General features: G+C 48.3%; 2 long non-coding RNA genes across 21 annotated transcripts in view; one reads left to right on the forward strand and one right to left on the reverse strand.

The window, feature by feature from the left end:
- LOC148778391 (uncharacterized) overlaps nucleotides 1-23,358 on the reverse strand; it is a 222,511-nt gene that overhangs the window by 6,658 nt on the left and 192,495 nt on the right. For 15 of the 18 annotated variants that reach the window (XR_016037069.1, XR_016037066.1, XR_016037065.1 and 12 more), the window contains 2 exons: nucleotides 11,313-11,442; nucleotides 1,508-6,863 (listed from right to left, as the gene is read on the reverse strand). This is a non-coding gene — a long non-coding RNA (uncharacterized LOC148778391). The other 3 variants (XR_016037063.1, XR_016037059.1, XR_016037060.1) reach the window with 2 other exon arrangements.
- On the forward strand, nucleotides 9,318-20,701 carry LOC129552654 (uncharacterized). 3 transcript variants are annotated; one of them, XR_008685282.2, is made up of 4 exons: nucleotides 9,355-9,433; nucleotides 13,134-13,406; nucleotides 19,522-19,630; nucleotides 20,543-20,701. It is a non-coding gene; the product is annotated as an uncharacterized LOC129552654 (long non-coding RNA). The 3 variants fall into 3 exon arrangements; XR_008685280.2 differs by lacking the exon at nucleotides 13,134-13,406 and having other exon boundaries at nucleotides 9,318-9,433; XR_008685281.2 differs by lacking the exon at nucleotides 9,355-9,433 and having other exon boundaries at nucleotides 12,352-13,406.

Raw genomic sequence — 23,358 nt, forward strand, 5'->3', positions numbered from 1 at the left:
AACATGAACTGAAAAGTGGACGGAGAGGTTCTCTGAATAATAGCTTCCACTTTTGGAAGACTTACTCTGGGTCAAACACTGTGCTACATGCTTTCTATGTGTTTTCTCATGTTCAACCACCTACAAGGCTGGTGGAATTATTTCCAGTTCCCAGGTGAAGGAACAGAGATTTAGTGAGGGTGCAGGACTCACTCTGGTCAAAGAGCTTAGGACTGAGAAGACCAAGGATCAGGCTCCACTTTGCTTGGTTCCCGGCCCAGGCTCTTAGTCATCCTTCTTCGCTGCTCTGTGCTTTATAGATATTTTAACAGCCAGTCTTCACATGGCCATGTGGATCTCTGAACATAAACTGGCTCTGAGCTACAGGGTGTCACCAGTAAGCACATACACACACCACTGAAACCAGCTTTGGTCACTGTTAGCAGAAGTGCCACCTAACGATCAAGAGGAAGGCGAAAACTCGGAAATCAGTAGGGTTTGGCCTAGGACCCCTAGCTATACTCTTGACTTGCAGCGTGACCTTAAACTTAAGTTAGGTCTTCTCCAAAGCTTTGTTCTCCCACTAATCTTAAGGGAGCTCCAGGCTTTTTTAAGTCCAGCAGCCCCTTCCCACAGGGGATTGTGGCAGTGCTAAAACCCCGTCTCCAGGTACAGCCCCACCACTCGTCCTCCAAAGCTGTCTGTTTCTGTGGGGCAGTTGGTGGGCTGGTCCAATGCAGACTTGTGGGGCCGAAACTCACTCCCTGCACAACCTGGGGGAAGTTACTTGGCTCTCCGTGCCTCGGTCTCCCCACCTGGGAAATCACACCTGTGCAGTAAGAGGACCCACAGCACGGAAGGCTGATGAGAGAGTGAAGACCGAGGAGAAGCAAGCAGAACTAGAAATGGCACAGGTACACATTCAGTAAGTGAGGGCGACGATGATACAACAAGGGACAGGTTACAAGCGGAGATGTGGCTATGAGATCAGCCACGGCTGCCAAACTGAAGGGCCCCCACATCACGGGGGCTCACCCCTGAGCTGTATGGGGCACATTTCCACAGTCGCTCCGCACAGGAGTCTGGCGAGTACTAAACCCTGAAAAGATGCCCTTGGACCTGCGAATGGCATCTCCAACTGAACTGGCTGCAGTGAGCAGCTTTAATGTTTTCTGCCTTCTCCGCTTCCCATTCTAAGACCCAAATATGGGATCCCATACCCTTGCGTCTAAGCAGGAGTTCATGTCATAGACTTTTTCTGATAGTAAATCGGAAGTTGAGTGTTTCAGAGAAAAGAAACAGAGAAGCAACACTGATGACCATTTAAAAAAATTTACTGGGGGGATCCTTCAGGAACAAAATAGAACAAAGCTCCCTTGAGACTGATTTAGGAGCAAGAGCCTCTACTTACGTTAGGTGTCACAGCAGTCTGTTGACGGATAAGTCTGTCACAGCGGTCTGTTGACGAGGAAGTTCCAGGCATGGAAATCCTCAGGGAGTGTTTGTTCAGAAGATCAGCACCTAGAATTTAAATGACAGTATGAGCCCTTAGGGAACATCCCAGAACCACAGAGGAACAAAGTCAGGCGTTTTCTGTCATTACTCAGAGATGAGTTTTTTAGAAGGGGAATAAAGAGCACCTTCTTATCCTGCTTAATTAAGACACGCAGTTTGAGAGGGTGCTGTCCACCAAGTGGTACACACCTCCTCTGTGGAGCTGCTATGGCTGCTGCTAAGGAGACTGTCCGCAGACACAAGGCTGTGCATTTCGCTGCCCATCAAGGTGCGCTCAGGTAGACGCCTTATGAAATAAAACACTGTATTGACCCTCTACCTCTAATCACGAAGAAGGGCAAGAAAGCAGCCTGCACAGGAGGCGTCTGTTAATATTTTCAGAACTGATTCTGCCACTTTGGGCTGCAGCGGCACAGACTCCAGAGGGCCAGCAGAGGGCAGCACGGGTCTGCACATTTGACCTCTTCCCTGCTTGGGAAGCAGGCGGGGGACAGCCTAAACAGGTTCCAGGGACACTGTCCCCTTTGTGATCTAACTTGAGGGGTGGAATGCACCTTTCACCACATCACAGGAGGAGTGGGAGCCCAGCTCCTAAAAACTGGTGGTTTGAGGTAAGGCTTGAATCTCTCTACACGTGGGACCTGCCGGACTCCTCAGGGGGCTTCAGAGCAGCTTCCAGGAGAGTTCACCTAGGGAGGACCTGGCTCTCAAGCCTTCATATTTCAGCCAGTGGGAGGCTGAGTGACTCAGCAGTGCCATGCCAGCCGGAAAGTCTGTCTTGGCCAAGTGACTGCCTAGTGAAATGTCTTAAGTTAATGGCTACAACCCCTTGGGGGAGGAATGTCAACACGGTGGAGGCAGAGAGCAGCTGGCTCATTAGAGGACGGGTCAGAACCTGGTTCCCGGGAGCAACCTTTCGGCCCTGGGCTTCTGAGGGGGAGGGACTGTGCTCGGGTGCCTCATGGTGCCCTCAGAACAGGGACACACTATGTCAGGAAGATCCTTCAGAGTCGGGGTTGAATCCAAGAGGATCTTGACCAGTAAGATAAACAGTTGAGAGAAAGCAATAGATATATTCATAGAGATACAGATGAATTATAGAGATATTTTAGGTGAAATACATAAATATTTTCTGTTGTGTTTACAACAGAAAAGCCAATCTAAAAAGAAGTCAAGCAAATGGAGAACATGCGGGAAGATTTATCAGGGTAAACACAAAATTCCAGCCATCACAGAGTCGCACACGTTTCTGGGATAGTTAAATACCATGTGTGATGGCGGCTTCCGAAACTGCCTGCTTATAAACACGAGGACAGGACCCAAGTCGGAGAGGAACTCTTTCCTTTGTGATGGTTAAGAGATGTTCAGTCAGACTGTTACCTGGGGGCTTTCCAGTATCTGGGAAAAGTGTTTTGAGTAGTTCATTTTAGGTGCTGGGAAGTCCTTCAGCTAACCTCTTCCTGCAAGAGCTGGAGATAAAGCCTCCTTCTGCAGACGCCTCTCCCACCCTGGCGGTCACTCCTCTGAGGACTCTGGGGAGCACTCTGTGCCCTGTGCCTGCAGCCTCCTAAGACTTAGACGTGTGGGCATCATCTGCAGGGGGGGACACCAGAGCACGAAAAGAATTTGATCAAGAAGACTATATAAGTTGGTGCCAAGGTTTTCAACCATGGGGATGTAAGCGTGTCAGAGGCTTTTTCTGTTGACATCTCCACCCTCTGCCTCCCATGAGCACAGGACTGTGCCTCCTACCAGCTGCTCTCATCTAAGCACAAGGCTGAGGCTGTTCCCCAGCCCGTCACTAAGGGGACAGCACACTTCACTCTCAGGATTCCTGCTGCTTTCCTAGAATGGGGGGGTGGCGGGCGGTCAGGGGTCAGCCTACAGTTTCCACTGACAGCCCTCTGCCACAGAGGCCCCCAAAGGTGGTCTTCTTAGGTCATTCTCTTGAAACTTTAAGGTGTTAGAAGCTGGTCCTGGTCAATCCCTGCCCAGAATCAGTCTACCAGTCTATCTTTTCCTTGTCTTGGCCTTTCCTCGTGAGCATTAGCTCATCTGAGTTAGTACTTCTGTACTGCCTTTTCCATCTCAAGTGCTATTAAGCAACCTCCCATTTAATGGTTCATTTAAACTGGGAACAGAGAGACAACAGTATAAGCTTGGAGATCAAAAACACCAGGATTCAGATTTTCCTGCTGACACTTGTTACGCAGCTTGGACAAGCTGTTTAACCCTTTTAAGCTTTGTGCTGTGTGCTTAGTTGCTCAGTTGTGTCCGACTCTTTGAGACCCCATGAACTGTAGCCCGCCAGGCTCCTCTGTCTATGGAGTTCTCCAGGCATGAACACTGGAGTGGATTGCCATGCTGTCCTCCAGGGGAGCTTCCCAACTCAGGGATGGAACCCAGGTCTCCTGCATTGTAGGCGGATTCTTTACCATCTGAGCCACTGGGGAAGCCTAGTTCCCTCATTTATAAAGTGGAAATAATAATGTTAATTCTCAGAGCTGTGTAAATATAGCTTACTCAAATAAGACACATGGTAGGTACACAGCTCTTCAAATGTCAACCACCCCATCACCCCCATGTTCCCCTCCCTGTGAGAGGATGGCTCATGTAATATTCTGGATAACATTTCCTAAGGCGTTATGATCAATATGTTAAAGTTGGTGTGAAACACTGAAATCAGATTGGACATCAGGACGTAGATGCTGTGGGTCTGGGAGCTTCGCTGGAGGGAAAGGGTAGCACAGAAGCCAAGGGATGTTGACAGGGAGTCAAGAGTCAGGGAAGAGAACAGACAGACAATCTGGAACTGGGATGGGAATCTTCTCACCAAGTCTATCCACCTAGTCGTGCGTCTCAGTTTCCCCGAGATGACAGTGCACCGGGAGGTGAAGGAGGCTCAGCGGACACAAGAGCAAACACGGCAGGCGAGTCCAATGTAAATAAACAGAGAGATGACGGGACACATGAGGGCCCCGAAGGAAGACAGCGTGTGCGGGGGCCAACCTGGGGCCACATCCAAGGTGGGGGCTGGGACAGTCACATCTTCCGTGGGGGGACTGACAACAGCAGTGCTCCAGGGCCACGAGCCACTTCTCAGTACTGCTGGCAAAGACAGCCCCTGGTGCAGGAATGGCAACCCGCTCCAGTATTCTTGCCTGGAGAACCCCATGGACAGAGGGGCGGGGCGGGCTGTAGTCCATAGGGCTACAAAGAGTCAGTCACGACTGAAGCGACTGAGCACAGTGAAGACAGACACGTCAAAACCAATCAGCAGGCGTTCACTGGTCGCCTCCTCAGAGCCCAGCACCGGGCCAGACACCAGACAAACAGGTAAAGTAGATGATGTGCGCCTGCACGAGACCGTGCAGTGTAACTGCAGAATGACTGCTCACATGCAGAATGGGTAAGAGCTTCAGGGTGCACGCAGAGGGCAGCGCCGCGGTCACTTAGGGCTGGCGGGGGCGGGTGGAGGGGTGGGGTTCAAGAGGAATGGGGTCTGAGCTGGGCCCCGCAGGTGTGGCCCGGGCAGGTGGAAGCACGGGAGGGGATGCTGACACTGAGTTAAAATGTGGCAGGGGTGGGGTGGGGGTGGTGAAGTCCACGAGCATGCGGGAAGGCCACTGCATGTGGGAACTCGGGAAACTAGACTACAAGGTATTTGAGGCAACACAGGATTGCTGTGTGTGATAGGAAGCAAGGTCAGGTGTGCATTCCGCCTGCCCCATGTGCACACGCGCGTGCGCACACACGGTGACAGTGAGATCCGAGGTGGCAGCAGCTGAGAGAAAACATGAAATTTATGAAGAACAGAAGAAACAGGTGTCTGTCGGACTTTATGTGGGAAGCACTAGGCTGGAGACACAAAGTGAACCAGCCAGGGTCCCAGTCCTCACGGCCTGGGCGGGCTTGAGGGGGTCCAGACAAACGGGCAAAGTGAGTTTTAGGTACCAGGACAGGGGGAGACTCTAGGGTCTATGGGGACCCAAAGCTGAGGCCCTGGACGGCAAGCTCAGGATAATAAGCGTTCCCAGGGCCTCCTAGACTCCACGTCTGCAGAGGTGTGGGCAAGAAGAAATGAGGGTGGTTGGGTCCTTCTGGGTTCCCCAGAGAGGCTGGGAGCCCTTTCTGAGGATGCCTTGATGAACAGGGTGTACAGGTATCCCCATCTGTCTGGAAGGCCGGGATTGTGGCCCACCTCTGACTGTAGGTGGGCAGGACACACCACACACCCTCCCTTGCTTCGCCTCACATGACTGGAAGCACCTTCGAGTCCAACACAAATGCACAAACCTTAAGGAGAACCCTGAGTGGCTTTCTATTCTGTTTCTCCAGCTTTACCATATAATTTTCGGCTAGGAAAATTTTACTTGTGGCTTAAATTTGAAACATTTGCTAGATTCTAATTTTTTAAAGACACACAAATATTACAAAGCCAGAGTTTTAAAACTCAGTGGTAGACAGTATGTTAAACCACTGCCCAGGGCCCTCCTGGGGTCCCCCTGCTTGGGGCAGCATGTGGAGGCCCAGCACCCTCGATGCCTGGGAAAGGCCGCTGGGGACACGACCAAACGCTTATTCCTGGCTCTTTTTAAAATACATTGTCTCTCTTAAAAATGAAGACAATACAAGTGATGGAGAGGAAAACATTATTATTTATCCCCTAAAATCATGCTTAGAAGCTCAATACAAGCTGAATCCTCCACCCGAATTCCAGGCCTGGGAGGAGGGAAGGTGGCACTTACTGGCGCTATGGGACAGCTCCTCCCACGAACAGATCTCGACAGACATGCTTAATTGATTCTCCTGACATGTTAACGCCATGACCACGCTGTTAACAAAGTGATACAAGATGTGACGGCTGCTTTCTGGCCACCTAGAAGGGGCACTTGCCCCCAGGAGGCCTCGGGTGGGAATCTTCCTTTGGCTTTTCTTCCTCAGGGAAGCGGCTCCATTTCTCAGTTCAGGGTGTTGTCCTTATACAAATACTCTTGACAGCGTCTGCCCAGAGGCTCGGAGAGGCCGCTGGTGGAGAGCCAGGGTCCTGATGCGTCCTTCTCTCTGGTTCTTGTGGATGCGGAGGTGGCCTGTGGGTCCAGTAAAGGTCCCTGGTTCACGTCGGCGCTCAAGGGAAACTGAGTCCTGCCCCGTGGGCGTCTCGAGGCCCGAAGTCCCCGGCCAGTCAGGCGGGGTGAGTCACTGCTCCTCCGGGGCGGCCGTGGTGGCTTTGCTACCCCGTCTCCACCCCCTTCACTCTATTCCCAAGAGGCACTTTCAAGCTTCTAGAGCATCTTCTAAACATCACATTCACTCAGGGCTCTTAGGAGCACAGCGTGTTCTCAGAGAACATTGCTCAATTCCGTCTCCTGTGGGAAGGAGTCAACGTTTGTTTTATTAAGAACGGGCCGTGAAATAAGTTAATTCTCACCCAGAAAAAGAAAAAGAGAAGTGGCGGGGGGCGGGGGGTACGGGCAGTGGCGAGTATATTCAAGTCTCCCACTTTGGCCCATAGAGAGCAATGCTATTATTTTTATTTTTGGAAGTCCAGGAGATAATAAATTCACCACATGGACAGAGGAGGTTTGGGGAAAGCTGCCTGTGACAAGTAAATGACTGATTTGTTTCATTTTATAAAAATGAGGTTCTTCTTTCTGGCCTAAGCCCGTTTCTAAGCATTCCTCCAAGGGCAGCGGCCTCTGCCACTGGGCTTGGATGGGAGCTGTGTGGTTGGAGGAGGGTGGCCTGGCTCTTGCTGGCCCTGCCTTCCAGCGCAGTGACCTCTGGCAGGCCCCAGGCCCTGGGCCCTGGGTTCAGTCTTTGCACCCTGAGACAGGCAGCTGTATGTGACAGTTCCCCTGCTGCTCTAATATAAGAGGATTCTAAGCTGTGACATCAAGTGTGAGGTGGGTCTCTGCTCTGGCCCACACCTAAGGGGCTTCAGTCGTAAGCCCCTATGTGGAAAGTGGCCCTGCCAAGAGAGAAGCATTCTGAATCATCCAAAACCATGAAGAATGTTGGCTCTGACTTCAGAAGGGCAGGATAAACAAATCCGTGCCTAGGCGGGCACTTGCTGACTGGCTGTCTCTGCCTTTTTAACTCCTCGGGCCCTGAGTGCGTCTATGGAGCCTTCTGACTCTGATGCTCCAGGCTAGTACCTATGCCGGCTTCCTTAAGGGTGGGGAGGCTGAGCTCAGGGCCAGTGCTCATTAATCTTTCTGTATAGTCACCAGAAAGTCACTGCTTTTTTTTTTGCAATCTCTACCCACAAAACAGATTATTAAGCTGCGCTCTTATTAAAAAATCCTCCCCCTAAACCACATGCCCCAAACCAGTAAGTCTAGAGATTCTTTTTGGCTGGAACGGCTCCTACAATCAACTGGCCGCTAGCTTTCAAATCCGTTTTGATTTGGCCTTTATAGAGGCTGTAGGAATCAGGACACGGTTCTGGCTTCTAGTAAAATTCGCCTCAATTCTTCTTGCCTCAGAGAAACTGGGAACACTTTTGATTGTCCATATTTTTTGTGTGTGGTTCACAGAAAATAATACCAGAGAAAACCCAACTTCCTAGTCACAGCTCACACCATCTTTGGCAACTAAGTAGTGAGTTCCATGGCCCTGCTGAAAACTGTCTCAGGGTTGTCAGAGCAAGGAAATACACGCGGTGCTCAAGACAATCTGCCCGAGAAAGTGACTGGGATTCTGCCTGCAGGGACTCTTCAGCAGTAGAGAATAACTAGGCTCACGATGTCCAAAGTGTAAAAAATTAAACTTTTTCAGTTAAAGAACTGCATACTCGGAAAGCCAGAGATGTGGTCCCTGACTGTGCAAGCTCAGTGGTCACAACACAGTTAACCGTGTAGCACTTTTGCATTTGGTCAGCTGTCTGATTAATTGTCACCAGACCTGTCATGGCCTTATAGGAACTGAGTAAGCTGGGAGTATTTCCCAAGAGCCATTGTTCGGTTGTGAACATGTAGAGAGCCTTCTGTTTTTGTCTTTTGGAAAATCTAATCAGCTGAAATGACGACTTGGTGGTCAGACTTGCACTTCTCTCGCTACTTGATAAAGGCTTATTTTGCCAGGCAAGGAGTGAGATTATGGTTAACTTGTTTTTTTTAGACTGAGGTCATCTCTATTCATTGGTGTAGTAAACAAGTCAGACTTTAAAAAAAAAAAAAAAAAAACCCCTTCCTTTCAAGAGCAACACTGCATTTCTATCTTCTCTGGGATGAAATGAAAGCACCGTAAGTTTTAAAAACAACATCCACCAGAGTATCTATGAATGATATAGAAAACTTAAAAAAAAAACCCTAAACCTCATTTGCTCATTTCTGAGGATACTGGCAGCTTTAGGTACCCTATCACTCCATGTCATTTTATTCCTTGAGCTCTCTTACTGTACAAGGTCAAACAGAATCTTAAACCAACATTTTCAAAACCTCTTCATTCTATTCCTGAAGATGGAATGGATAATTTGTGTCTGCTCAATTAAAAAAACCACAGCCCCTGTAACTGTTGAGAAAAACTCTTTGCGCTTTGCCAAAGACACCAGCCAGAAACGACCATCAGGACAGTTTCCTTTTTGGTCTTCTGTGGCCTCTATTTCACTTTTCCTATCAGCTTGATGACACTCAGGATGCATAAAGGATCCCTTTCTCAGCAGCACCGATGGTGCCGAGAGCCTTGCAGAGCCAGGCGAGGTGGAGACCTCCCGGTTTGCCTGGGCCGGCCTCGCCAGGGCACTGTTCCCAGGGTGGTGACTCAGCTCTGGAGGCCACCTGCTGCGGGGGCGCTGCCACCTTCTGGGTCACTGCCAGTCGCGAGGGTACAGGGACAGGGCAGAGCTGAATGGACTCAAAGAATCAACAGCTCAGAGCCAGGTCAAGGGCAGTGCCGGAAGCAGAGCCTTTGTTTACAGAAAATCCAGCGTTTCCAGGTAAGACTGTGTGTGTGTGGAGGGGCTTCCCATCTTTGTCACCACCGAGATGGTGGGCCTCGGGCCATGGTGTCAAAATGAAGGGAGGGCCATGGGGCAGCTCCCACTTTCAACACCACTTTGATCAGATCACCATGGTTTTCACAAGTAATAACGGGTGCCCACTGCTGCAAGATACCCCCACTGCATTTGAAGTCCTTCCATCACCTTCCATCACTTACGCCCATCCTTCCTCCAGGGCATCCTCCTGACTTCCTTTAGGTAAACCCTCTGCCCCAGCTAAAATAAGCTGCCCCCACCACTCTGCTCTGCAGGGCTCGCTCCCTCTCCTCTGTGTTTCTGTTTTGAGAGGCCGATTGGGCTGCCAGCAGTCAGACACAGAGCTATCCCACCTTGGATTCTCCTTGTTCTCTGCCTGTTCTCTGAACTGAACCTTTAAGGTCCAGATCAACCTTCCCTACTTTACGCAGCCTCCCTGGACCACTTGGGCATGTCACCTTTTGCACTCACCAGCACTTAGGTCTCAACTGCAAAACCAACCAATGTGTACTCAGTCTCTGATGCGTTTCGGTCAATGACAAACACTTAAGGGACATGTGCTCAGTGTGTGAGGAGAAAAGACAGGACCCTGTGGCAGGAGCTTACCTCCCTCCCTCCTTCTGCCGCAGGACAGATTCACGTGCGCATTGCCGTCCAGCACAAGCAAGAAGCTCTGCAGGCTCAGCAGGCTTTATGGAGGAACTCTAGGCTGAGTTTTAAAGGAAGAGGAGGGTTTTAAAGGAGGGACAAGGTTGGACAAGGGAGGGAGGTGGGTTGTTCAGAAACAAGATGGCACATTCTCTTGAGTATCTCTGCAGCTTTGAGTTCAAAGGTAGGGGGCGCTGGGGGCCGGGATCTGAGCTTGAAGGACTTGGCCCGACTGGCTGAGTACCTATTTTGTATGAAATGCATCAGCGGGGTTACTCCTGGGTGAGAGAGGCAGACGACAGGGCCCGCTGGGCTCGGAAGTCTTGAGGGGTGGGGCACTTGGACATACGTTATCATGTTTAATCACCACCACATTCTTGAGCCATTTGTTTGGCAATTAATCACATGCTGCCTTGTGACATGGTCACCCCGGCTATCTCATCCCTGATGTGGCCTGCATGCTCTGTTTTCTCCCCGGCTGGACAGTCAGCCCCACACAGGCTCAGAAGAAGGCCTTCCCTCTGACGGCCCACAGTGGCCAGCACAACGCCTTATACCCACAGAGAGACAGTAACACATGTCCTTTTTTTTTTTTCTTCCCTGGTCTTTTTTTTTTAATACAAGTACAGTTGATTTAACAGACACTCCAGGATGTGCTTTTGCCACATCGCCTGCTAAATAAGTAATTAAGTCCATCAGGAAATAATTCTTGAGTCCTAGACTCTGGATAGTACTCAGGGTACGTGTCAAAAAGGGTGTGCAGTACAGGTGGGTGGGTCCTGCTGTGCAATCTGGAGGGCGGGCAGGAAGGAGAGTTTAGCCAGCTGCTCTGTGAGGCAAGGCTTCCTTCCATCCACCCTGACTGCTGCGCCTTCACTCTCGGCCTGGAGTTCAGTTGAGCTCTTTCCCAAGCTCCACCAGGCCCAGGAGGAACAGTCGGTGACCTGGGTCTTTGCCTGCTTTTATTCTGCCTCCCCTTATTCCTTCTGTAAGTGGTGACAACAGTGACAGCCAGACATGGTGACACAGAGAGAAAGTCTCCCCTTCAGGTAGCTCGCGTCTTGTGGGAGAGGAAGAAGAGACCTGGTTCTAACACAGTGTGCTCACATTTTCCCCACTTCCCTCCTCCCTCTTATTACATTACATTATATCATCTAATCTAAGGCAGGGGGTTCCCTGGAGGAGGTGATACCTGAGATGACTCTTCAGAATGCACATGTATTAGCAGGTGAACAGGTGAGGAAGACAGTGGAGCACAGGTAGAAACGCAGTCCGGGGCAGTGAAGTGGGCCTTGGGGATCTTCTGAGGCTGGTGCTGGAACCTGGAAAAGAAGGAGCCATTAAAGGGCTTTGAGTAGGAGAAAGACATCAGATTCACATTTCTGAAAGATCAGTTGGGAGGCCACGGAACAGCTTATTTGAAAGTAGTGACTCTGGAGTCAAAAGGGGACAAAAGTAGATGCCAAAGCAGAATGGTTAAGCCCTGGATATGGAGTGATATGTGTAGAGAGACAGCACCTGAGAAAAGTCTTTTAAAAAACCTTTAAAACAACAGTATTTCAGAGAGTATTTGCAGAGTATTGCAGCAACAGGTTACACACGCACTGTTGATGCTAGCCAGAAGGGGGCAGCCTCAGACAGCCATTCAAGGCCAGTCCCTCCAGGATGAATGGAGAGAATTCCCAGGTTGGGAGCTCTGAAGTTTGACCACAAGAAGTGGCTGGCCTTTTCCAGGCCTTTGGATGAACAATTTTAGTGATGAAAAATGTTTACCATTCTCAGTTCAGTTCCTTGTAAAAGTCAATTTGAGACACTTATCTATTTAGGGTGGTTCTTTTCCTTACTCAGAGATCTCCCAAATCTTCAGGTTTGTGACTTACAAAACAATCAGCAGAACTTCATCTGCCCTCAACCTGGCTTTCTCTTCCCAGACTGCTCACCTGTTTAGCACCCTCTGGATTCGTAGATGTCCGCTGACAAACCCCAGGTCTCTAGCGAGGGATACCAGACTGTCCTGCCCAGGCAGCCTTTAGAGATGTAATTCCTAGTAGATACTGGATGGAACCCCCAACTTAAATGAACGGGGTTCCCCACCACATAAGGCAGAGCTGCTAAGTCCATTTTGAAGAGTAGACATAAGTTCTCTGAACTTGCCCCATAAATATAACCTTCTCCCATTGAGAACCTCTTGCAGAAACCACAGAGTATTAGGTGATTTGGGGGATGGGGTTGCGGGGGTGTCAGCATGAAAACCGGTGGTCTTGGCTCTCACTGGGGTATCTGAAGGGAAGCCAGGCCAGGAAGTGTGCTGGGAGTCTGAAACAATGTAGACTGAGAAGGAAAAGTTTAAATGAAAGGGTTTTCACCAAGGAGAACTAGCTAGTAAAGAGTCTAGCCCCCATGACCCAGTCTGACAGTGACCCTCGAAACGGCAGGGAACGGGCACATGAGTCTGGGGCCTTAGCAGGCCCAGGAGTGCCGTGCCCAGGTCAGCAACGCTGCCTACCGAGGCCCCGGGTCCCTTGTGCAGTCAGTCACCTGTGGGAGCTTCTGGGGCCTGGGCTCTGTGTGGGGCTGAGTTTCTCCTTGGGGTGGGGGCTAGTAAGGGCTGCTGTGTAACCAGCCGGTGAGGGACGTGGGCACCAAGGGGTTCCGGGACCCCACCTCAGAGCTTTCCTGGTCATCACTTGCTCTGACTGGCTCTTGTGACCACGTTGGTCCATGTGCCTGAAGAGGTAGGAGAAAGAAGGAGGCTCCATCACTAGAACCAGTGTGATGGATCCCTCCCAGGAACGGCAGACTGCCTTGCAGGCATGCCACACATGTTAACCCCTTGAGGACTCACAGCAGCCTGTGAGATGGGTACTGTTCCCATTTGACAGATGGGAGCCTTGGGCACCGAGATATTATGTAACCTTAATGTGTGCAGAGTCATACAGCTAGCAAGTGGCAGAAGCGGGCTGCAGACCCCAGCAGCCTGACTTCAGGGCCTGTGGGCCATACACTGTCCCAGGGGCTGGCGACGGCAGGGGACAGACAGGGCCTGGCCGCCCAGCCCTGGCAGCGCTTCCCCGCACGGCGCGTGGTGCCTTCCGTGCTCTTACTGCCACCGCTTGCTCACGTGGATGGAGAGACCAGCCGGCCCTCAATCCAAACAATGACCAGCCGAGCGAAGGTTTTACCAAAGAGGCCCAAGCCCATGTGTGGAAATTGACCTATACCTCCCTTACTACACACAGAAGCCCTGCAGCCTGCAGTGATTCCAGAGACAGCCAGTCTATCCCAGGTAGGAGCCCCTCCTGTTCTCACTTATTCTTAAGTTGTACTTGATTTATAACCTCACTGAAGTTTCCCGTTGATGTACCATTGCCAGCGGTTTAAATCGGCTCACCCAGAATTTTAAGAACCCACATGTAGATGGGCATGTTGTTCTCAGAACTTCCAGGCGTGCCTGAATTACCTCGATAGAGGAAAAGAGAAAAAGAGTGAACTATGTCTCCTGGCCCTGATTTCGAGAGAACACTGCATGTGGGAGGGAAGACACTGGTCCCTGGGGGGTGGGGGGTGGGGGGACACAGAGTCCTCCAAGAGGCCCTCCAGCCGCGTCACAGACTCAGGCCTGAACTGTGTGGGTTTCAAAGCTGCTCTGTAAAATCGGCAGCCCACCAGGCCTCATGAATATTTGAAAACATGACATGGAAGTGAAGTGAACCAAAGCAAGTATGCCTGGCAGGGAACCTCCCACTGGACGTACTGGGTTGGGGGGAAACCTATGTCTCGAAGCAGCCCTGACCGGCTAAAAATATCTTCCTCTTCTGCTCTTGTCCGTCTGGTCACTGTCCTAGACGCCAGCTCAGCACAGCCTGGTCCACAGAACCTATTACATCACTGTCTACCTCCACTTCGTAACTGGATAAAGAAGGCAGGACCTTCTCTTTTTATGTTTTTCTTTCTTATGCGTTCGAATACAAAGTTACAGGCTAGGATATAACAACATTCTGTTAAAATGTAGATGCCAAGGGTAGCCAGCTGTTCCAGCCTGGCATCTCAATTTTGCAGGTAAAGCCCTTTAAAGGAAACCACTTCCTTGAACTATAGACTAGCGGAGATCCAGCTAAGTGTTGGCACTCCTGATGAGAGTCAAGCAAACAGGATCTCATATAAAGGGAAACTTCTGTGTAATATGCCGCATGGTCAAGCTGCTCTGACCTCCTGTGGCTTCAAAGCTCGTCTGCTCTATTGCACAACCCACAACCTTGAGAACAATCAGCTCTTCCTGCCAGCAGCTTCTCCGTGTCCACCTGTCCCTACAGGTAGTTAAAGAGGAGAAGGATCAGGAACCAGTGTTTACACAACACTGCAGAGCACTCTCTTCCTCCTGGCCCTGCCCCACCCCCCAAGTGAGTTCGAAGTTCATTTCTGCTAAAATGGGGGAGAGGTGATTCAAAGAGCGAAGGCACTGAGAAAGAGGGAAAGGTTCAGAAAAAGGGAAGGGTTTGTGCGGCCAGAGGCCTACCCTGACCTCGCCGCAGCACAGAGGAACCCTTCCTGCCCACTCGGAACTCGGGAGAGGGACTCGCCTGCAGGAGGCAGCCAGGCTGCTCACTGGGGAGGCTCAGACCTCAGATCAGAGAAGGTTTAGAGTCAGAACCTGCCCGCCCCCACCCCATCTCCAGGAAATAGCTCCACCCAATCAGCAGACCACCTGCCCAAGAACCTCGGGGGCCAAGAATGTAGGTTGCACTTCACAGAACTGACCAGGAGTTTTGTTTTAATCCTGCCGCCTGGCTGTCTTCCTGCTCACAAGACTGGCACGCGTGACCACAGTAGGGCAGGCAGATCATCTGTTTTAAAGCCATTTCCATGTCAAGTCACTTTATAGTCCCGTGGGCATATTCTCACACTTTGGGGCGCCTGACATGACTACTGGTTTCACTAAAATCTGCATCTGCTGTAGATCCCCTGGACAAGTGGCAGTGACAGAACAGGGAAGTGGCAGGCAGCCCTCTGGGGACTAAGGCTCTCCTAAGAGCCTGGGGGCCTGGGCTGGGGACACTTCTGGGGCTCACTGGCCATGTGCCTGAGACCTCTGGGGTGGACGTCTTCCAGAGCAGAGACAGATCAAGCTGGAGGCCTCCGAGGGGCCCCGCCTGCTTGCCCCTCCCTCACCTGGGCCACACCAGCCTTCTTGATCCTCAAAGGCCAGGCTCTCCCCTACTCCAGAGCTCTTGAATGTGCTGCTCTCTGTGCTAGGAACCCGCCCCCCAGTGCCTCCATAGACACACTCCTTTCTCATCCTCCAGTTCTCACCTCGGAAATCACCTCCTCAGCAAACCACATGAAGGGAAGGCTCCGTCTCATCACAGCACATTTCCCCTGGTCTCAGGGAGCCTGGGTTTTAATAGGCTGTTTTTCTGGGCATTTATTCAAGTTCCATGGCGACAGAGGTCACTATCCTCTGTGCTGATCAGTGCCTGGCACGCTCAAGAAATCTTTGTTGACTTAAAGAGCCTGCCTTGACCTCCTCAAGCCGCTCTGATCTCTGAATGTCCTGGAGAAGGTACCTCCAGCCATATCTCCACCTCATCCTGACCTTGCCCAGCCCCCAGGGAAACCACAGTAAATGCCGGGATGGCTTCTCACTGTGTATAACCAGGTACAAAAGGAGGCGTCCATAACTAACACTCCAGACCACTGCTGAAGGAGAATGCCTAATGTTCTGTCGTGGTGGTGAAATTAATCTGTGTGCAATCAAACATTCCTCCTTTTGACAACATTCCCAGCAGTACCCAGAACAGAGCAGGGCTCAGTATTAAATCCTCAACTCTTCAAATTTAGGGAGTGCTGCCCCGAATCTCTCTCTCCTCCTCTGACTTTGTTGTATTCCACGGGTTCCCTGCTTATGGAAATGACACAGGCCCTGCATTCCAGGTGAGTCAGTCATACCTAAGCTCTGTGTGTCCAAGATGCTGCCAATTCACTTGCTTGCCACCCCACCGCTCCTGCCTCGCAGGCCTGGGAAGAACACCCCCATTTGATATTAAGGTCTGTTCAAATGGTTCATTACCCAGCCCACCCCAGCCAGCAGTCGCTCAACAACCTCTGACTCACCGAGCGAACCAGCCCCGTGCTCACTTTCTCGGTTCCCAGACCCCTCCCCCCTGACACACACACCTCCCACCCTGCTCTTTTCTTACTCCCTGATACACCAGGCTCTTACTCAGTGTGCTTAAGGACTTTAGCAGAACTCCCACTGTCAGCCATTTTTTCCAAAAGCTCCCCCAAATAAGGCCAGCAGCCGGCCTGGTCTGCAAACAAAAGATTCACCGTCAACACCTTGAAATTTGGAAAGGATCTGGCACAAGTCACTGGAAGGCTTTCACTGGAAACGCAGGTGAGGGTGTGGGGTAGGAGGATGCCAAGGAGGCAAGCAAGAGAAATTAAAACCCGTCGATTCTCCCTCTGATCTACTTGGTTAGGGCAAGAATGGCACGCTGCTTTGTTACAGAGTCTAACAGCTGTGTTAAGACTAGCCTTGGGATATTCACGTGGTATATTAGAGCATAAGGTGTGGGGTCAGAGACCTAAGCTCAAGTCCTGGCTTTCCCACCTACTAACCACGTATATGCACAGGGGTAAGCTCCTGTTTCCACATCAGTGCAAAGGGGTTAAAGAAATTGATTTTCCCGTGTTGCCATGAGCATTCAGTGCAGTAAAACCATAGATGTGCCTTATGAGCTGTAACCACTAGGTACTGTATATTAGTTTCCCTTATCACCACGTATGTTTTTTCTACCTGTCTCTCATCCGAACATTTGCAGAGCATCTGTTGTGTCAGGCACTATCCTGTGTGTCAGGGTTTCTATTCAAAAGTTGTTGTTTAATCGCTAAGTTTTGTCCAATTGTTCTGCAACCCCATGGACTGCAGTCTGCCAGGCTCTTGTGTCCACGGGATTTCCCAGGCAAGAATACTGGAATGACTTGCCATCCCCTTCTCCAGGAGAGCTTCCCGAATCAAGCGTCGAACTTGCAAATCCTGCATTGGCAGGCAGATTCTTTAACACTCAGCCCCCAGGGAAGCCCCTATCCAAAAGTAAACAATACCAATCTTGGCCCTTACAGGGCCAGCTTTTCCAGTCAGAAAAGACAGACAAGAAACAGGAAGTTAGAACTTAATATAACATGTGCACGAAGAAGTAAGCAGAGGGCCCTGTGGAAGCATTTGGGGCACTTGACCTGGTCCTGAGCAGTCAAGGAAGGCTGCCTGAAGAAGGCTTCATCTGAAGGGAACAGTAGTGGTTGACTAGGAAGAGAGGGAAGGAAAGAGCTTCCATGCAGAGCACATGGATCGGAGACCATGGGGGGAAGGATGGGGTAGTGCCAAAAGATGAGACCAATACACGAAGGGCCTTTGTGCTACAACAGTGGAAAACCAGCTCCCCACCAGCTGAGGCAGTATGTAGGCAGTCAACCAAACAATAATAGTCTCAGAAGACAACAGATTTCTGGGTCCTGAGAGTGTGCTTAAATTATAGGGTTTGAACTTACTGGAAGGCACAGTATTAATGAGTTTCTATTCACTTCCAATGATAAAAGAAAAAGGGATTCCTCATGAGCCAACCACACTGTTTTTTTTTGGTAGTTGGGATGACTGCTTTGTTAATTCCCTTTTTTGGACAGACTACTCTCTTTTAACCAACAGCGCATTTGCTGGAGCCATAGGGCCGTGTTGTGGTAACATGCATCATTAATAACAAGCTGCAACCAGGTGATCCAGAGCAAGGTTAGGAATGAAAATGCCCAGCTTTGGGGGCTGCATTCATCCTCCCAAATACATTAAAAGCACCACGGAAGATAATGGACTAAATGAAGTTGAGCAGCCCCAAAGAATAAAAGTACCTCCAAAATATGAGTTGTTTGTGGAAACTGAATAGGATACAAATTAAGAGCTTGGGTTTAGGAGCCAGACTGCTGTGATTCCATCCTGGATCTTGCACTCACTACCTATACAATCTTGGGAGATAAAAACCTTTCTGCACCTCAGTTTCCTATCTATAAAATGGGTACAGTAACAGCACCTGCCACATAGGATTGTTTATTAAAACAGACAACCAAGTAAAATACTCCGCCTAGTGCCTGATAATCAGTGCCCAGCTAACTGTTAGCTACTGATGTTAGTAGTACAGATCTCTCAAACCTGTGTTGGGTCAGGTCTATTCTCACCTATTGTTTCCATGAATGAAAAATTAGAGACTTGAACACAGAAATGACTTATCCCTGTTAATCCTGCTCCCGGAAGACTGAGGCGACAGGAAACACAACCGCAGTGTCCTGGAATCCCGGGTTAGTCATGGCTGGTACAGTTTAGGTCACAGCTAACTGACACCGTCATCATCACCGTGGTGGTATTTCAGTTTCATCTGAGAGGGCTCTCAATTAAATCAGTGAAAGATTCCATCTTGGAAAATATCTCCAATCTATCTAAAACAGTGTTTCTGTGCTCTCTGTTGTTTTTAAATCCCCGAGAGTAACACCATAGTGTTTCATGAGCTTTTTCTCAAGATACCTATCTTAAAAGTTAAGGATGTACCCCCAGATCTTATTTTCCTTACAAACGTGTTATATAATCCCATTGCCTGTGAATGTACCCAAATCTCATGCTTAAAAACTTTATAATTGCATTTAGACTCATTTTAAAGCTGTTTATATTTTTGACATGTTAACCCCTTTGGGGATACTAAGGTTCCAAACAGGTGTAACCCACTTAATAAGGCAGCTTACACAGGAGTCCCAGTGCTAACGTTATAGGACCTGGTAAATAACTTCATACTCCCTCCATAGCATTTATGATCTCACGGTCGTATTTCCTGCAGACCAAGCCCAGAAGCTAGATTTTAAAACTAGCTGTGGATTCAGAAGACGATTCACAAACCCCTTGCACAGCCTGCTGATGACTGGTGGGGAGAGCAGGTTCTTTCATCGGTCTGCTTTACATTTTAATAGCGCAGAAAATAACAGGTTAGAGTGGTGCTTTGTAACTACCCTCCCTTGCTCCTGGCAAATTAATGAAAGCCCAATCAACTCCCTACTTCAGTATCTGGATATCTGTAAGCAACACTGGGCTGGGAGCGGTGAGCATGGTGGGGTACAGTGGCACTGGGGAGGTGGGCATGGGGTAGGGGTGGGGCAGCTGTATGTTCAAAGGCAGGGCAACAGGAAATGGCCTGGCAACTTTGGGAAGCAACACGCTGAGTCTTGCTGGAGAGTAAAGGTGAGAGGGGACAGTGGCAAGGGAAAAACTTTACTTTTCTTTCCCTCTGAAAATTCACTCAAATAGGATGCCTCTTCTGAACACTGGTATTACTAGAATATTAACTTAGGTTGTGTTACATTTTTTTCAGTATGGCTATCTTTCCATTTCAAAGCACTGGTTGGCTAGGCTTCTAAAATACTATCGCATCATCGGCTACAAGCAGAGAATTCAGGACAAAGGTGACACTGGACCGCAGGGTGAGTATCCCGGAGGAGGTCTGGGCGGGAGCGTGCTCTGTAAGCAGCTAGTCAGCTAACAAGCTTCCTGTGAGTAAGGCTTTCCCCCGCTGCCCGGTCTCAGGAATGCCCTCTCATTCCTTTCAGAGGAGCTAATGGCTTTAAAATTCTAGCCCCAGATCCAGAGTCTGATGAGCTTCATCCAGGGTCTTAACAGCCTGGACAGACCTGTCTTCCCGGATTTCTGAGAAAGAGGTGAATACTAACCTACACTCAGTGTTCTAGGCTAAAATTGCAGGTTTAGGATAAAGAAGAAAAAAAAAAAAAACACTTCTATATAATCTAATAAAATCAACATTTTACAGACAGAAAATTGAAGCCTGGATGGGGAAAAAAGAAACAGTACAAAAATGAAACGACAGTTAATGTCTAGTGGTGACCATGAGGCAGTCTTTTAATGCAGGCTGTGCCTTTTTCCATCAGCTACTTGTACGCTGCCTCAAGAGGCAGGTGCTGTATATCAGTCTGCAGTGAGGACATGGCTGCAAACCCACCTCTAAGCTGGGATGCCATCAAGCACCAAAAACCAAGGGAATTTAAGGTGCTCATCATTTAGGCTGGAAAAGAGGTGGCTAAGCTCCTTGACCTAAGGTTTATTTGTTCTGATCACTTGCCGTGAACCAGGGACACTCAAAGACGAATGTTGGGAGGGTGGGTCTGGGACAGGGCAAAGCGACCTGCATGCTGAGGACTCCGGTGGCAGAGACTGATTGATGGCAGCCACTCAGGGAAGTGGCCAACTCCGGCAAGCGCCGTCCCTCAAATCCCACTGCGGCCCAGCCAGCCCCCTCACCAGCTCTGCCAAGGCCCATCCACCACACACTTCCACCAGCATCTCAGCGTCTACTGAGTGGCCTTTCTGTCCCTTTGCAGTTCCAGCCGAAAGAACAAAAAGCAACTGTAGTGGAAGACGGAGCTCACAGAGGACGGTGTTCGAAAAACACACCCATCGTGATGTGAATGACCATCATAATCCCGACAGGGCAAACTATATTTATGAAATTAAAGGACCAAAACAAACCAGGCAGTTTCTCTTGGTATCTATTAGGATGTTCACTATTTTACTGTATTAATATAAATTGCTAAAAGCTTCCTGTTGTTTAGTTGCCAAGTTGTGTCCAGCTCCTTTGAGACACCATGGACTACAGCCCACCAGGCTCCTCTGTCCATGGGATTCTAGAAATCAAACCTACAAATTACAGAAAAAAACCAGAATGAAATAAAATGTCTTTGAGTCCCAGATTTGAATTCAAACAATGATTCAGGAGGTATAAAAGTTATCACATGAACAGGTAGACGATAAAGGAAAGAGTGGTAAAATATTAATTGCACAATCTAGTTGGGATATATACGGGGGTTAACTGTAAAATTCTTTCAGCTTTGCTGTGTGAGATTTTTTTACAATAAGATGCTAGCTTATGGAGAAGGAAATGGCAGCCCACTCCGGTGTTCTTGCCTGGAGAATCCCAGGGACAGGGGAGCCTGGTGGGCTGCCGTCTATGGGGTCGCACAGAGTCAGACACGACTGAAGCGACTTAGCAGCAGCAGCAGGAATTTTTTAAACCTCAAAGCAAATTTTCAAAATGCAAACACTTTTCTCTGTACACCAATCCTTGGCCAGCTGTGATCTGGCTCACTGATAGGTTGGCCAGCATATAATCTGGATCATTCTGTCCTGTGTAGATCAAGATGTTTTTATATCATACCTTTATGGACTAGACTTTAATTTTAAAAAAAATATGCTAGCTTAAAAGTATTTTCATAACCCTCACTTGGGTGCTAATATCCACCAAAACTCATGGACTCCTACAGCTCTATTTAATAGTACAAGCTCTTGAAATATAAAATAAAAGCAGCACCAAAAATCAACTGGGGAAATGTAGACGACCCTGCACACAATGTTGAGGGATTGACTTTGTCAAAAAATCCATCCGGATCCATTTGGTGGATTTTATATAAAAAATATTTTTTAAAATTTCTGATTAGATGAATATTTATGGTGGGAAGGAATTCCAAAGCCCAAGGTAACAGAAGTCACAAGGGAAAAAAAAAAGAATAGACAAAAATCATTTCATTTTCAGCTAAATAAAATGCAAAGTTTCTATATCTCAAAAAATCATAAGCAAAATAAAAAATCAAAGAAGTTGGGAAAAATATTTGCCACAAATGTCAAATACACATAAAAGACTAAATATATTACAGAACAATTCAAATGCATTATAGGACAATTACACCCCAGTAGAAAAGTTGGTAATGGATGTGAAACGAACATTTACAAAAGTAAATAACAGACTAATCAGCACATAAAGAAGGTAAACTTTACTGACATCCAATAAAAATGCCACATGCCTGACACAGAGTACTCATCAAACAGCTGTTGAATAAATCAACCAAAAATAATGTAATGTTTTTGCCTAAAGATTTAAAAACAGATAAAACTGTGTGTAACTTGATATAAATTTTTCCAGAAAACAAACAGGCAAAGGATAACAAGAATCTTTAAGAGTTCAGCTCTTCTGACTTAAGTTCATAGCAAGGAATCTATCCTAAGGAAATCCCTGAAAATTTGTCCAAGACACACGTACAGGTTACCTACTGTCACAGCAAAGGACGTTCAAAAGACAAAGAAGCAACCTACTAAATGGGAGAGAACATTCACAAATGATATGGACTGATACGGGGTTAATATTCAGAACATATAAACAGCTCATACAACTCAACTTCAAAAAGACAACTTGACTAAAAAAATGGGTAGAAGACCTAAATATACATTTTTCCCAAAGAAGACTTACAGATGGCCAACAGATACATAAAAGATGTTCAGCATCGCTAATTACTAGAGAAAAGGAAATCAAAACAACAACGAGATAGAACTTCACACCTGTCAGAATAGCTATCATCAAAAAGTCTACAAATGGCAAATTTTGGGAAGGATGTGGAGAAAAGGGAAGCCTCGTACACAGTTGGGCATGTAAACTGGTGCAACTACTATGGAAAACAGTATGGCGGTATCTCAAAAAATCTAAGAACAGAACTACCATATGATCTAGCAGTTGCACTCCTGGGTATATATCCAAAAAAATAAAAAATAAGAACACTAATTCAAGAAGATCTATGTACTCCAATGTTTACAGAGCACTATACACAAAAGCCAAGGTGTGAAAGCAACCGAAGTGTCTATCAACAGATGAATGGATAAAGAAGATGTCTGGGCTATACACACACACACACACACACACACCCCACCCCCCCCACACACACCCATATATACACATACATATATTCAATGGAATACTACTCAGCCATAAAAAAGAATGGAATTCTACCATTTGCAACAGTATGGATGAACCTAGAGAGTATTATGCTCAGTGAGATAAGTCAGAGCAAGACAAACACCGTATATTACCACTTACATGTGGAATCTAAAACAATAAAATAAACGAATATGTATAGTAAAAGAAACAGACTCATGGATACAGAAAATAAACCAGTGGGTACTGGTGAGGAGAGGGAAGGGGGAGGGGCAAGATAGTTGTATAGGATTGAGAGACACAAACTACCTTTCATAAAATAGAGAAGTAACAAGGATACATTATACAGCACAAGGCGATGGCAAATATCGTCATTATTTTGTAATAACTTTAAGAGAAGTATAATCTATAAATATTTTGAATCACTATGTTGTACAC

This window comes from Moschus berezovskii, chromosome 3 (assembly GCF_049115385.1).
Source record: "Moschus berezovskii isolate FMDL1 chromosome 3, NW_MosBer_1.0, whole genome shotgun sequence".
Taxonomy (NCBI): Eukaryota; Metazoa; Chordata; class Mammalia; order Artiodactyla; family Moschidae; genus Moschus; species Moschus berezovskii.